The sequence below is a fragment of the Adiantum capillus-veneris genome, chromosome 6, assembly GCF_014529385.1.
Source record: "Adiantum capillus-veneris isolate H3 chromosome 6, ASM1452938v2, whole genome shotgun sequence".
Taxonomy (NCBI): Eukaryota; Viridiplantae; Streptophyta; class Polypodiopsida; order Polypodiales; family Pteridaceae; genus Adiantum; species Adiantum capillus-veneris.
The window spans coordinates 8884248-8894494 of record NC_140936.1 but is presented as its reverse complement, the minus strand read 5'-3'; the positions used below and the strand labels follow the sequence as shown (position 1 = coordinate 8894494).

The 10247-nt window shown below is 42.8% G+C and overlaps 1 pseudogene across 1 annotated transcript in view; it reads right to left on the bottom strand.

Annotated features, from left to right (window-relative positions):
* Positions 1 to 1090: 1090 nt before the first annotated feature.
* Positions 1091 to 10247, bottom strand: part of LOC147455114 (uncharacterized) — a 51066-nt pseudogene continuing 41909 nt past the window's right edge. The window contains exons 2-3 of the transcript XR_015188475.1: positions 2378 to 2413; positions 1091 to 2117 (exon numbers count right to left, since the gene is read on the bottom strand). The product of XR_015188475.1 is annotated as an uncharacterized LOC147455114 (transcript). The remainder of the gene's footprint in view (positions 2118 to 2377; positions 2414 to 10247) is intronic.

Below are 10247 nucleotides of genomic sequence, written 5' to 3'. Positions count from 1 at the left end.
TTTGCCTTTAGCATGCCAAATGCGCACTCCAGTGGCATTCTTGTGCTAGATTGTATGAAATTCTAATGAAACTTATTGCACAATACGCCTTCCTTGCACCCTTTGAAGGGCACCAACATAAATGGTCGAGATGGATAAGCACAACTACCCACCAAACAATAATTCCCAAGCTCACATCTAGCACATTTTTGACCCAACTCACTGCGAGTAAAGTTCAGGGAGTCATGGATTGACCCTGCCCATCCAACATCATAGTTCCATACGGAACAATTTGCTGCCACTGTTAATTGCAACAAAATTGAATGAAAGCCTTTTCGGTTGAACTAATCCACATGGTTCCATTTGGTGCAATGATTGGAATATGTGAACCATCAATAGCACCAACAACATAGGGTATTCCTCGAAGGGCTTCAAATTCACTTGTCAGCTTCTCAAAGCGAGATGAAGAAGGCCAACGAATGTAGATATCTCTGAGACCTGATTTCATGATGGCCTTGCAAAAATCAAGGACTATGCCCCATGATGTGCTCTTAGCACATCCATTCAAGTCACCTAAGACCTCCAGATGTGTGACAGAAGCTAATTTGAGCATAACAATCTCCACACGCGTAGGAAGGTCGATGGTTTTGTGCATGTTGGTGACGCGCTTTGACATGAAAGGGGCCACCTTTCCACAAATGTAACGAAAGGTATCCTTGCTGACCTGAAGGCGTCTCTTGAACATGCTATCTGAGTAGGAATTTAGAAGAAAGTCGTAAAGAAAACTTTGGGGCTGGGCATAAGCCCAAGCTTTCCTATTCTCGTGACCTCTTCTTCTACCAATGTTGAGGTTGATCGATCGGCCCATGCATTGGATTAAATGCAACCATGTTTGCAATAAGGCCACATCATTTTGGCTTGGTCCATCCTTTGATAATTTTGCAATTGCTCAAGAGCATAGCCAAGCACAATGAAGCGCCATCTCTCTAGACACTGGACTCCTATCCTATAGGTTTACACAAGCAATGTAACATAGTCAATGAAAAGAAAGCATTGCATGTACACAATACGCTTACTTCCAAAAAAAAATAAAGTTATCCAAAGTCATCACAAACGTTAAAAACGGGAAGATTGAGACAAGAAAGGATTGATTCTTTGAAGACCATAGGCTTCACTAGTTAGTAGCTCGTCAGTAGTTGTCATTACTGGCATGCTTTAAGAACCCTGCCATGGTGTCACAAAATCTAGCGAGCAAGTCCAAGCGCTTGTTTTTAAGTGCCTCTTGCCGGTTGGAGTTATCTTTCAAGTAGTCAAGTAAAGCTCGGACCAAGGTTGCCCATTTGTGCCAATGACTCCTCAACCTTTGGAGTAGACCACTTGCCATTGGTGGTGGTTGTGGCTTGACTTTTGATTTGGGAGGCTGTGGAGTCTTCTTTGCCTGGTACCTCACTCATCTTAGTATTTTTGTAGGTGGTAGAGGAGGCATGGCTAACACGGTTCACAGAGGCCCTATCATGATAGTACTCATCTACCACATCATACCATTTACATGTGTATTTTCTATCATTGTCAGATGTAGCATTATGTGCTTTATCCAGCCTATATTGGCCAAGTACAAAGCGCCACTTTTTGCGGCATGCCTCGCTATCTTTATCAAAGTCATGGTATGTGGAGGCCAACCGTGCAGCCACTTTCGCCCATAGATTGATCCCTTGCTTTTCAAGATTGTTGAACTCCTCGTGCATACCCCCCCTCACATGGATAATCTGGTCAACCCAGATATCATCCATTGACCCTTGGATTTTTGAATGATGTCTTCGTCATCTTCATCCTCTCCACCCAAGTGTAAGGCTTTCTTCCTGGATGGTTTTGTGCACCCTTTAGTAGATTGATGGGAGGAGGGATTTGGGCTTGGGTCCATTCTCTACGTGCATAGTCTTATGGCGTAGAGGTGGAGCACATGGTAGGGGGTGGCTTGAATAAGAAAGGAGAGGAGGGCGATGGAGAAGTTAGCATGGCCGTGAAGCCATGTGGAGGCAGTGTGAAGGAGTAGTAAGAGGCTTGGGAGAATACATTTTGGGATGGATTGTCACCAACGTCCTTTTGGATTTCCAAATGTTGAGATGGGTCCATGACTCCTGCATACACAAACATTTCAATAGCTTGGTTAGTTTGGGTTGAGAGAGAGAGAGAGAGAGAGAGAGAGTTATTGACAAGTTTGACCTAGAAGAGTAATAATTTGTAGATGGAGCCATCCTTAGAGAGAGAGAGAGAGAGAGAGAAGGAGGAGGGGGGGGGGGGGGGGGGGGGGGCGGGGGCGGGGGGGAGAATGGGAGGTGGAGGCATAATTTGGTTGGGAGGGAGGTATGCGCATAATTGGAGAGGCACTTGATGCTACCTTGCCGATTCGAATACGACGTTCGCCTTCAATGGCCTACAAAAAAGGAAAGAGAATGAAAGGAATCCATGTTTAATGAGAAACAAAGCTAATCAAAATGCCAACAAAAAAAGGTGCAACTCATCACCTTCTCTGCTCCTCATGTCCTTGTCGATCAAAAAAGGAAGCTCGATGAGCTACCCAACGCACAAAGTGTATGGGGGGGGGGGGAAGAAAATGCAATGCATTTTTCCGTGCGTTGGCACGCTAGGCTGGCTGAGTTGTCACGCCGTCTATATGCCACCTTCCAGGTGTGAGCAATCCATTGGTCTATGCATCTGCTTGTGCACTGCCACCGGGTCGTCTGAACCTGGCCTTAATGAGCCCCAAAGAAAAATGTTTTGATCACCTACTCAATTAAAGGTGTTGCATAATAGTAATAAGTGTTACAATCTACATAGTCACTCTACATTAAATGGAAGGCTTTTTGTTAGTTCATGTATCGATAGCTTTCATGGATGTATCAATTTCGTCCTTCCTCCTTAAAAAAAGAAGGATATAGTGCAACATCTAGATAATCACTCTAGATTACATGGGTAATCCTTTTCTTTGTTTGTTTATTGATAGCAATTTCTTCCTTCCGCTTAAAAATAGACTGATATAGTGCAACATCTAGATAGTCTTTCTAGATTAAATGGGAAGCTTTGTCTTTGCTCATGTATCGATAGCTTTCACCATTATATCAACTTCTTTCTTCCTCTTAAAAAGAGAAGGATATCACCTTCTAAGACTACATCAATTAAAGGTGTCTTCCTAACAATAGTAAGTATAGCATCCGGATAGGCACTCTAGATTAAATGGGAAGACTTTGTCTTTTCTCATGGATTCATAGCTTTGACTTTGTCTTTTCTCATGGATTGATAGCTTTGACCGGTGGGAAAATGTGGGTGCCTCAACAATTGCATCCTTTTTCAACTTTGGCATGCCATACAAGAGTCATGCACCAAGAAGTTCTTGAGCAAGATGTTGCTCTTTTGTTTTTGGCATGAGATCTTCCCAAGAATGAACAACTCCTATGTGATGGAATCATGCATGGTCCTTTGTAATTTCTCTCCGACCTCTCTCCTCTTTTTGGCTAGAACAAATTGTGTCATTACAACTCGCTGAAGTGAGCCCTCTAGATTTTACTCCCTAAAGTGAACCGTTTAAATTTCTTACAATTTCCATAGATGACACATCCTTCTTCAACTCCGGCATGTCATGCGTAAAGAGTCGTATACCACAAAGTTTATCTTGTAAATGGGTTGACTTTTTTTTCTTTGCTTGTGTATTGATAGCTTTGACCTCTATCCATATGTGGGTACCTCACCAATTATACCTTTCCTCCTCTCTGGCATGTTATATGCAGAGAACTGTACACCATGAAGTTCTTATTGGAGCAAGCCTTTATCTTACACTCATAGTTTGAACATGCACCATTATGAGCATAGCCACACTTTCCACATGGAACCCTATAGCCTTACACATGCTACTCATTCCACAAACACATGCTACACCCTTGATAGCCACATGCTACTTATTGTACCTCACATGACCGTTTCCATTACCATATGTGGTGCATATCCATCTACCCAATGATTCCAATCTCCCACCTTGAGCCTACATAAGGTCACTACAATCAGTCAAGCAAGTTATTATTTCTACATTTTGTATTGAGCTCTCTCCCTAATCAATCTAATTTTCTATTGATGTGGTGCACAACCATACATGCTACAATGGTTTACCTCCATAGCACTTACATGTGGTATTAGAGCATGGTGTATGATTAACACTTCATAGTCACCTTCATGATCCTAGTAGATTAGTAATTAGCATTAGATTTCATTTTAGAAGCTCAACATTGGATATATGTGAAGGCTAAAGACCTTTGGGCCACGACCAAGGCGTTTAAGGAAATTGAGGATTATGAGCATCGATTCCCCGCTAGACCATTCAAATTTCTCCTTCTACTTGTCGTTGTAATCATACTTTCATTGCATTCTACATTTGCTTGATTGTGTGTGCATTGGACTTTGCTTCTCTCGCTTTTCCAAGCCAAGTTTCATTTCTTGAGAGCATAAATTGAACATTCTTTCATAAGCTTTCAAGCGCACAAATTTATGCCACTTTGGCCCAAGTACCAAGCAATAATACCTTGATTAAATTTCTATGTTTTGTGCTTGTTAATCCCATCAATTTTTGCTCGTTAATCTTTGCTTAAGTGTGTGTGTGTGTGTGTGTGTGTGTGTGTGTGTGTGTGTGTGTGTGTGTACGCACAAATGATGGGATCCACCCTCTAGATAAAAGACAAAGCAAGTTTGTTCTTTTTTAAAATCGACCTTTAACATAAAGCTTGCAAGCTATCATTCCACCTAGTGACCATGTGGCTACATCCTCACTCCATCCACTGGCCCTCCTATGTGCTCTCATCACCACACAAGTCCATGCTTTGCTAAAGCACATGCCCGAATGATCATCTCTTACGCCATCTTCATCCACTCGAAGAAGCCCTACCAAATCATTGCCAATGATAGAAAGCGCTTGCTGTCACTACTTTTCATCATCATATTCATGAGTTGTTGACCCTACCAATGTGCTACCTCGGCCATGCCTCGTCGTCACTAATCCACTCACCTTGCTCTATAGTCTTGCTCGTCATTGAGAGCATGTCCAAGAGACCCCAAGGTCCCCCAAATTGTCATGCCATCATCGATAATTGCTGCATTGTTCGTAGGTAGCTACTCGCACAACTCTGCCCTGTGCTGCTCACTCACCAACCCCGACCCCACGTCATGCTCGCCTTGCATACAACCGTTTACACTTTGGTGCTCTTACCCTCACTCCATTGTAGTGCAAGCCCAAGTTCTTACTATTTTCTTGGCCTCATAGTATCCTCCCCATCGGTGCTACATTTGCTTGGAACTAAGGTTCCGGTTTACAGCAAGAAGTTCCAAGGGCATCAAGAATTCAAATTTTGGACAATTAAGGCTATTTTCCCACAGCCATGATCCTCTTGGCCAAGCTTCAGATCCTAAGGCTCTCTCTCTTACTGGAGCTATTTTTTTGGCACTAAGGCCAGGTATCAAAAGGGAAACCAAAGCAACAATGGCGGCTTTTTCAAAGGATATCAAGCACAAATTATCTTTTCAAGCCTCCCAATAACTCCCAAGTAGAGGATTGAAAAACTTCTCAATGGCTCCAATTATCTTTGTCTACAGTTTTGGATATAATTTTAATGTATGTAATGATTTGAGTGATCATAGCCCTCACATTGCACCCATGAGCACTTGTATCAAAATGTTAACACAGGACATATACACTATCTTCCCCAAAATGACATGGTAAACCCTTTTATTTTAGTTTTGTACCTCTATGATGGATATGCACCAAACCCGGTTCAAAGCCACGTGCACCTACATGTGCATCATCATCATCAAATCCCTCCAAATTCTCAAAATCAAGGAAAATTAAGCATAGAAGATGAGGCCACCAACATAGTTCCAATTACAAAGTGATGACCCGCATTTGTAAAGTGTTTAGACACTTATTCAAACCACATAGTTTGGAAATGAGACCTACACTTCCCTTTTACATTAGATTCATCTCTATGAGCCCTATGTAGTTACCCTTTGTAACCCATGTTAGACTCCATGCTTCTAGTGTAAGCTTCAGCTTACATGAGAGAATCTATTGGGATAAGCCTTTAGCTTACACTCACAATAAGGACATCCCTAAAAATTCAAACATGCACCATTATGTGCATAATCGCACGTTCTCCATGGAACCCTATAGCTTCACTCATGCTACTCATTGCACAAACACATGATACACACTTGATAGCCACATGATGCGTGTGGTCGCCTCACATGAACCTTTCTATTACTATATGTGGCACATATCCATCCACTCATTGATTACAATCTCTCACCTTGAGCCTACATAAGGCCACTGTCACACAAAATTCTACAATTAATCGAGCAAGTTATTGTTTCTACATTGTGTACGGAGCTCACTCTCTAATCTACCTAATTATATATTTCTATGGTGCAACCAAAACCATGAATGTTGCAATGGTTTACCCCCCATAACACTTACAATTCCTCAGTGAGATATTGCTCTCATGTTTCTGGCATAATATCTTCCCAAGGAGTATTGACATCGCATGGGATGGAATCAAGCATGGTCTTTGTTACCCCTTTGTTACTGATCTCGGACCTCTATCCTTTTTCTAGCTAGAATATATCTTGCTTTGCTTTTCCTGGCAAGGTATCTTCTCAAGGATGATTGAGATCCTTTGGGATGGAATCAAGCATGGTTCTTTCCTACTGGTCTCGAAACTCTCTCCTCTTTTTAGCTATATCAGATTGTGTCATTGCGGCTCTTTGGAGTGAACCACTTGGATTTCTTATGTTTGCCCTCTTCAAAATCCTCTGGCACCTCTGTGAAGCAAAGCGTTTGGATTTACTCTCAGTAGGAAACCATCTGAATTTCTTACGATTTCCACATATGACACACCTTCTTCCACTCTGGCATGTTATATGTAGAGTTGTATACCCCAAAGTTCAACTTATGTGGGTGTCTCGCCAATTTAGACTACTTATCCTACTCCTAGGAACTAGAAGCGACAGAATGCAGTGAAATTAGCAAAACTTGAAAACACGGCTACTGGACCGTCCATTGAGTTCAGCTTATGTGGGTGTCTCACCAATTTAGACTAATTATCCTACTCCTTGGAACTAGAAGTGACAAAATACAATGAAATAAGCAAAACTTGAAAACACGTCTAATGGACCATCCATTGACATTTTCCTCTAAACCTACATGAGTGGATTAAAAGCTTGAAAGAGAGTGCATTATGACTACCTCTTAGTGCCTTGTGTTTTGTGCTTTCAATTTATTGCTAGTCGGCTGATAACATTCGAGTATGCTTGCTAGGTCAATTTATTGCTAGCTGATTGATAACATGGCGTATGTTTGCTAGGTCAAAAGGGAGAGAATTGAAAAGAGAGATCGCATTATGATCAAAACCACCAAGGGTGCTTCAATGAGACAAAATTAACCACACGTGACCAGGTGAAAATAATGCAAAATACCTTAAAACTCAAACATCACAACCAAGCATTCGCTTTAGATCAGCTTGATCAAAAACACTAAAGTAATTTGATAATCTTGCTTTACAAGAAGCCTTTCATCTCTTCATCAAAGTATCGTCATCCCTAGCTCAATAAATTGACTTAGGATGTGAATCATCCACATTGGGCTAAACAAGAGAAGGTTATTCTTGGAGTGAAAGCATGAATGGGTGGTACACTTTTAAGCGTGAAAAAGTGGTAGATTGATAAATTTTTTACAAATCAATTCCAAATTGTGTGGCCATTATAGATTTAGATTCTCTTAATTAGTGCTATGTAATATGCCCTATAGTTTTTCTTTGGTCAAACACTTTCCAAACTATTATGTCTCGAACACAACTTTTTCGTTCATCCACTCATTCTTTCGCCCATTGAAAAATTTAAGTCACAATCAAAATTCTATTTTCTTGGTAATCATAACGTGCTTTTGTTCACAGAAGTATGTGGGTCCAATTTTGCATCCATTTCTCTATAGAGCATTTAGGAATAGACTTTTGGCTTGAGAGAAGGAAAACGCTCGATCTTTGAGTTAAAACGTAAAAGCAATGCTTGATTGAATGGCCTTGGTGACAGCTCTCGGCGCCTTATTGCCATGTGCGCATGCCTGGCTAGGCTCAAAACTGTAGGTCGAGAATGTAGCCTCTCTCTCTCTCTCTCTCTCTCTCTCTCTCTCTGTGTGTGTGTGTGTGTGTGTGTGTGTTAGACGCAGCAAAGGCAGCCCCGTAAATTAGCATAGTCGATGCGGACGGTCGACACAAGGAGATTGGGCGGGGGCAGGCAGGGGGGGGGGGGAGAGATGCTCTGGCGGCAGGGTGTCGAGGAAGGTGGTAGGGAGATACTATGGCAGGTGCATGTATGAGCCTCGCGAGGGGTGGTGGTGCTCGGAGACAGACATACGTTTTTTTTTTTTTCGTGTGCTTCTGTAGCTGCTATGGCTACATGGTTTGTGTGTGTACCCTGCTATGTTGAATGGCTTGGCGGAGATTGGAGTTAAGGGAAGAATGAGGGATGAGTGCCCTCAGCTAGTGGTTGCGCAACGATTGGGCTTGCCAAAGAGGTGCCAGTTGGCTGCTCGCTTGCGTGCAAGTGCCGGTCTATGCAAGACTGAAGTGCAGCGCACAAAGGGAGATAGCAAAGAGCGACCGATTCTCGGAAGATTCACGTTAATAAATAGTATATAGTGCCAGTATATATTGAAAATACAATAAGGTGAACCATTGCTGATTACGAGCTGCTGCCTGCAATGGCTTGTGGCGAGCTGTGACGAGCAGCAATTGCAATCAACTGAAAAAGCAAGCTCTGGTGCGATTATAACATCGTTAAATAAAGCAAGCAGCGAGCCGTTAGAAAAGTGTTTCCAAGTGTTGCCACGTGGGTTAATGAGAAGCCAGATTTTTGAATCTGCGCTTATGCTAACGTGGTAAAGATGCACAATGTACATTAGCATTTTGGCTCAATCCCCACCTTCAATCCATAAATTGAATCCAATGGTTTGCTTAATTCTGACCGTGATACAAGAGTCGCAGAATTGTGTTCCTTTTACTCAGTCTGGAGATGGCACTGCTAAGGAATTCCCTATAGGTGAAGAAGTTGCTGCGTCAAGGAGCAGAGAGACATCATAAGCAAGGTCAACATTTATTTTTTGTATCCCGCCTTGAGGAAGCTCGGTGAAGGGGAGTTCGCTAGACACAAAGGAGAGCTTATTTTTGGTTGAAGAAGCAGACGCCAATGGGGCTGATGATGAGGGGGGGTGAACTCATGTAGAGGATATTTGTTTCCGCTACTATGAATCTTCATAGGCTCACCCAATCCAAAGGCTTCCACCAAGGGCGCATGGTGAGTCTGTGTTATGACCTCCACACTTTGAGCTGACTCAGGAATCTCACTGGGTTTAGTTACTGTGGAAACATTGAAAGAGGGTGTACCCGCAGGCAAAGATTAATAAGAGACTCCATAACAAGGCATAGATTTGGTAGCGTCCAACCACTCCAGCAGATCTTCGCCTGACCCGTCACGTGGAGTAGGCTGTTCCAATTCAAGGCTGGTCTCTAGGGAGAAAGAACTTTGCTGTACGAGATCCATGCCTCCTTGTAGGCGAATGGGTTGCATTGGAGAGCCAGAAGTATGTATCCACATTGCGTCGTTTCCCCAATCATGAAGTGCTTTAGTGTGTCGGCTATAGACCTAGAGCTAACATAGTGAACTCGGGCATCAGGTTGATGCCAGATCCACCATCCACTATCACTCCTGAGAATTTCCGCCCCAAGACGGACACAATGAGACGAGGGCTTCTATAATCAGTGAGGGGAACATCGGGATGGGATATCATATAGGACTCTGATGGTCGCACTGGGAGGTGCCCGCCACTAGGACTTGCTCCGGGGTAAAGTGATTGAATAACAGCAAGGGTGTCACTTCTAAAACTCGCATCTAGCTGCAACATGTCGTAGAGGGACACTTGTTAGAAGGTGTTCTTCAAGATTGTCTCTGTTATAAGCTTTTCTTTTTCTACCAATGGTTTCTTTGGTACCTTGATCTTCTGTAGATCGGAAACTGCTTCCAAGAAGGCTTCATCAATATCGGAGAGCAAAGATTTGGATTCTTGCTTGTCACTGGGTGATGGCTTGTCAACAGCTGAAGGCAGGATATCCATTGTTGTGAGAATTTGTGGGGGAGTTGATTGTGCTGGAATGCTAAGACCGAGAGCGTCTCTCTGGGCC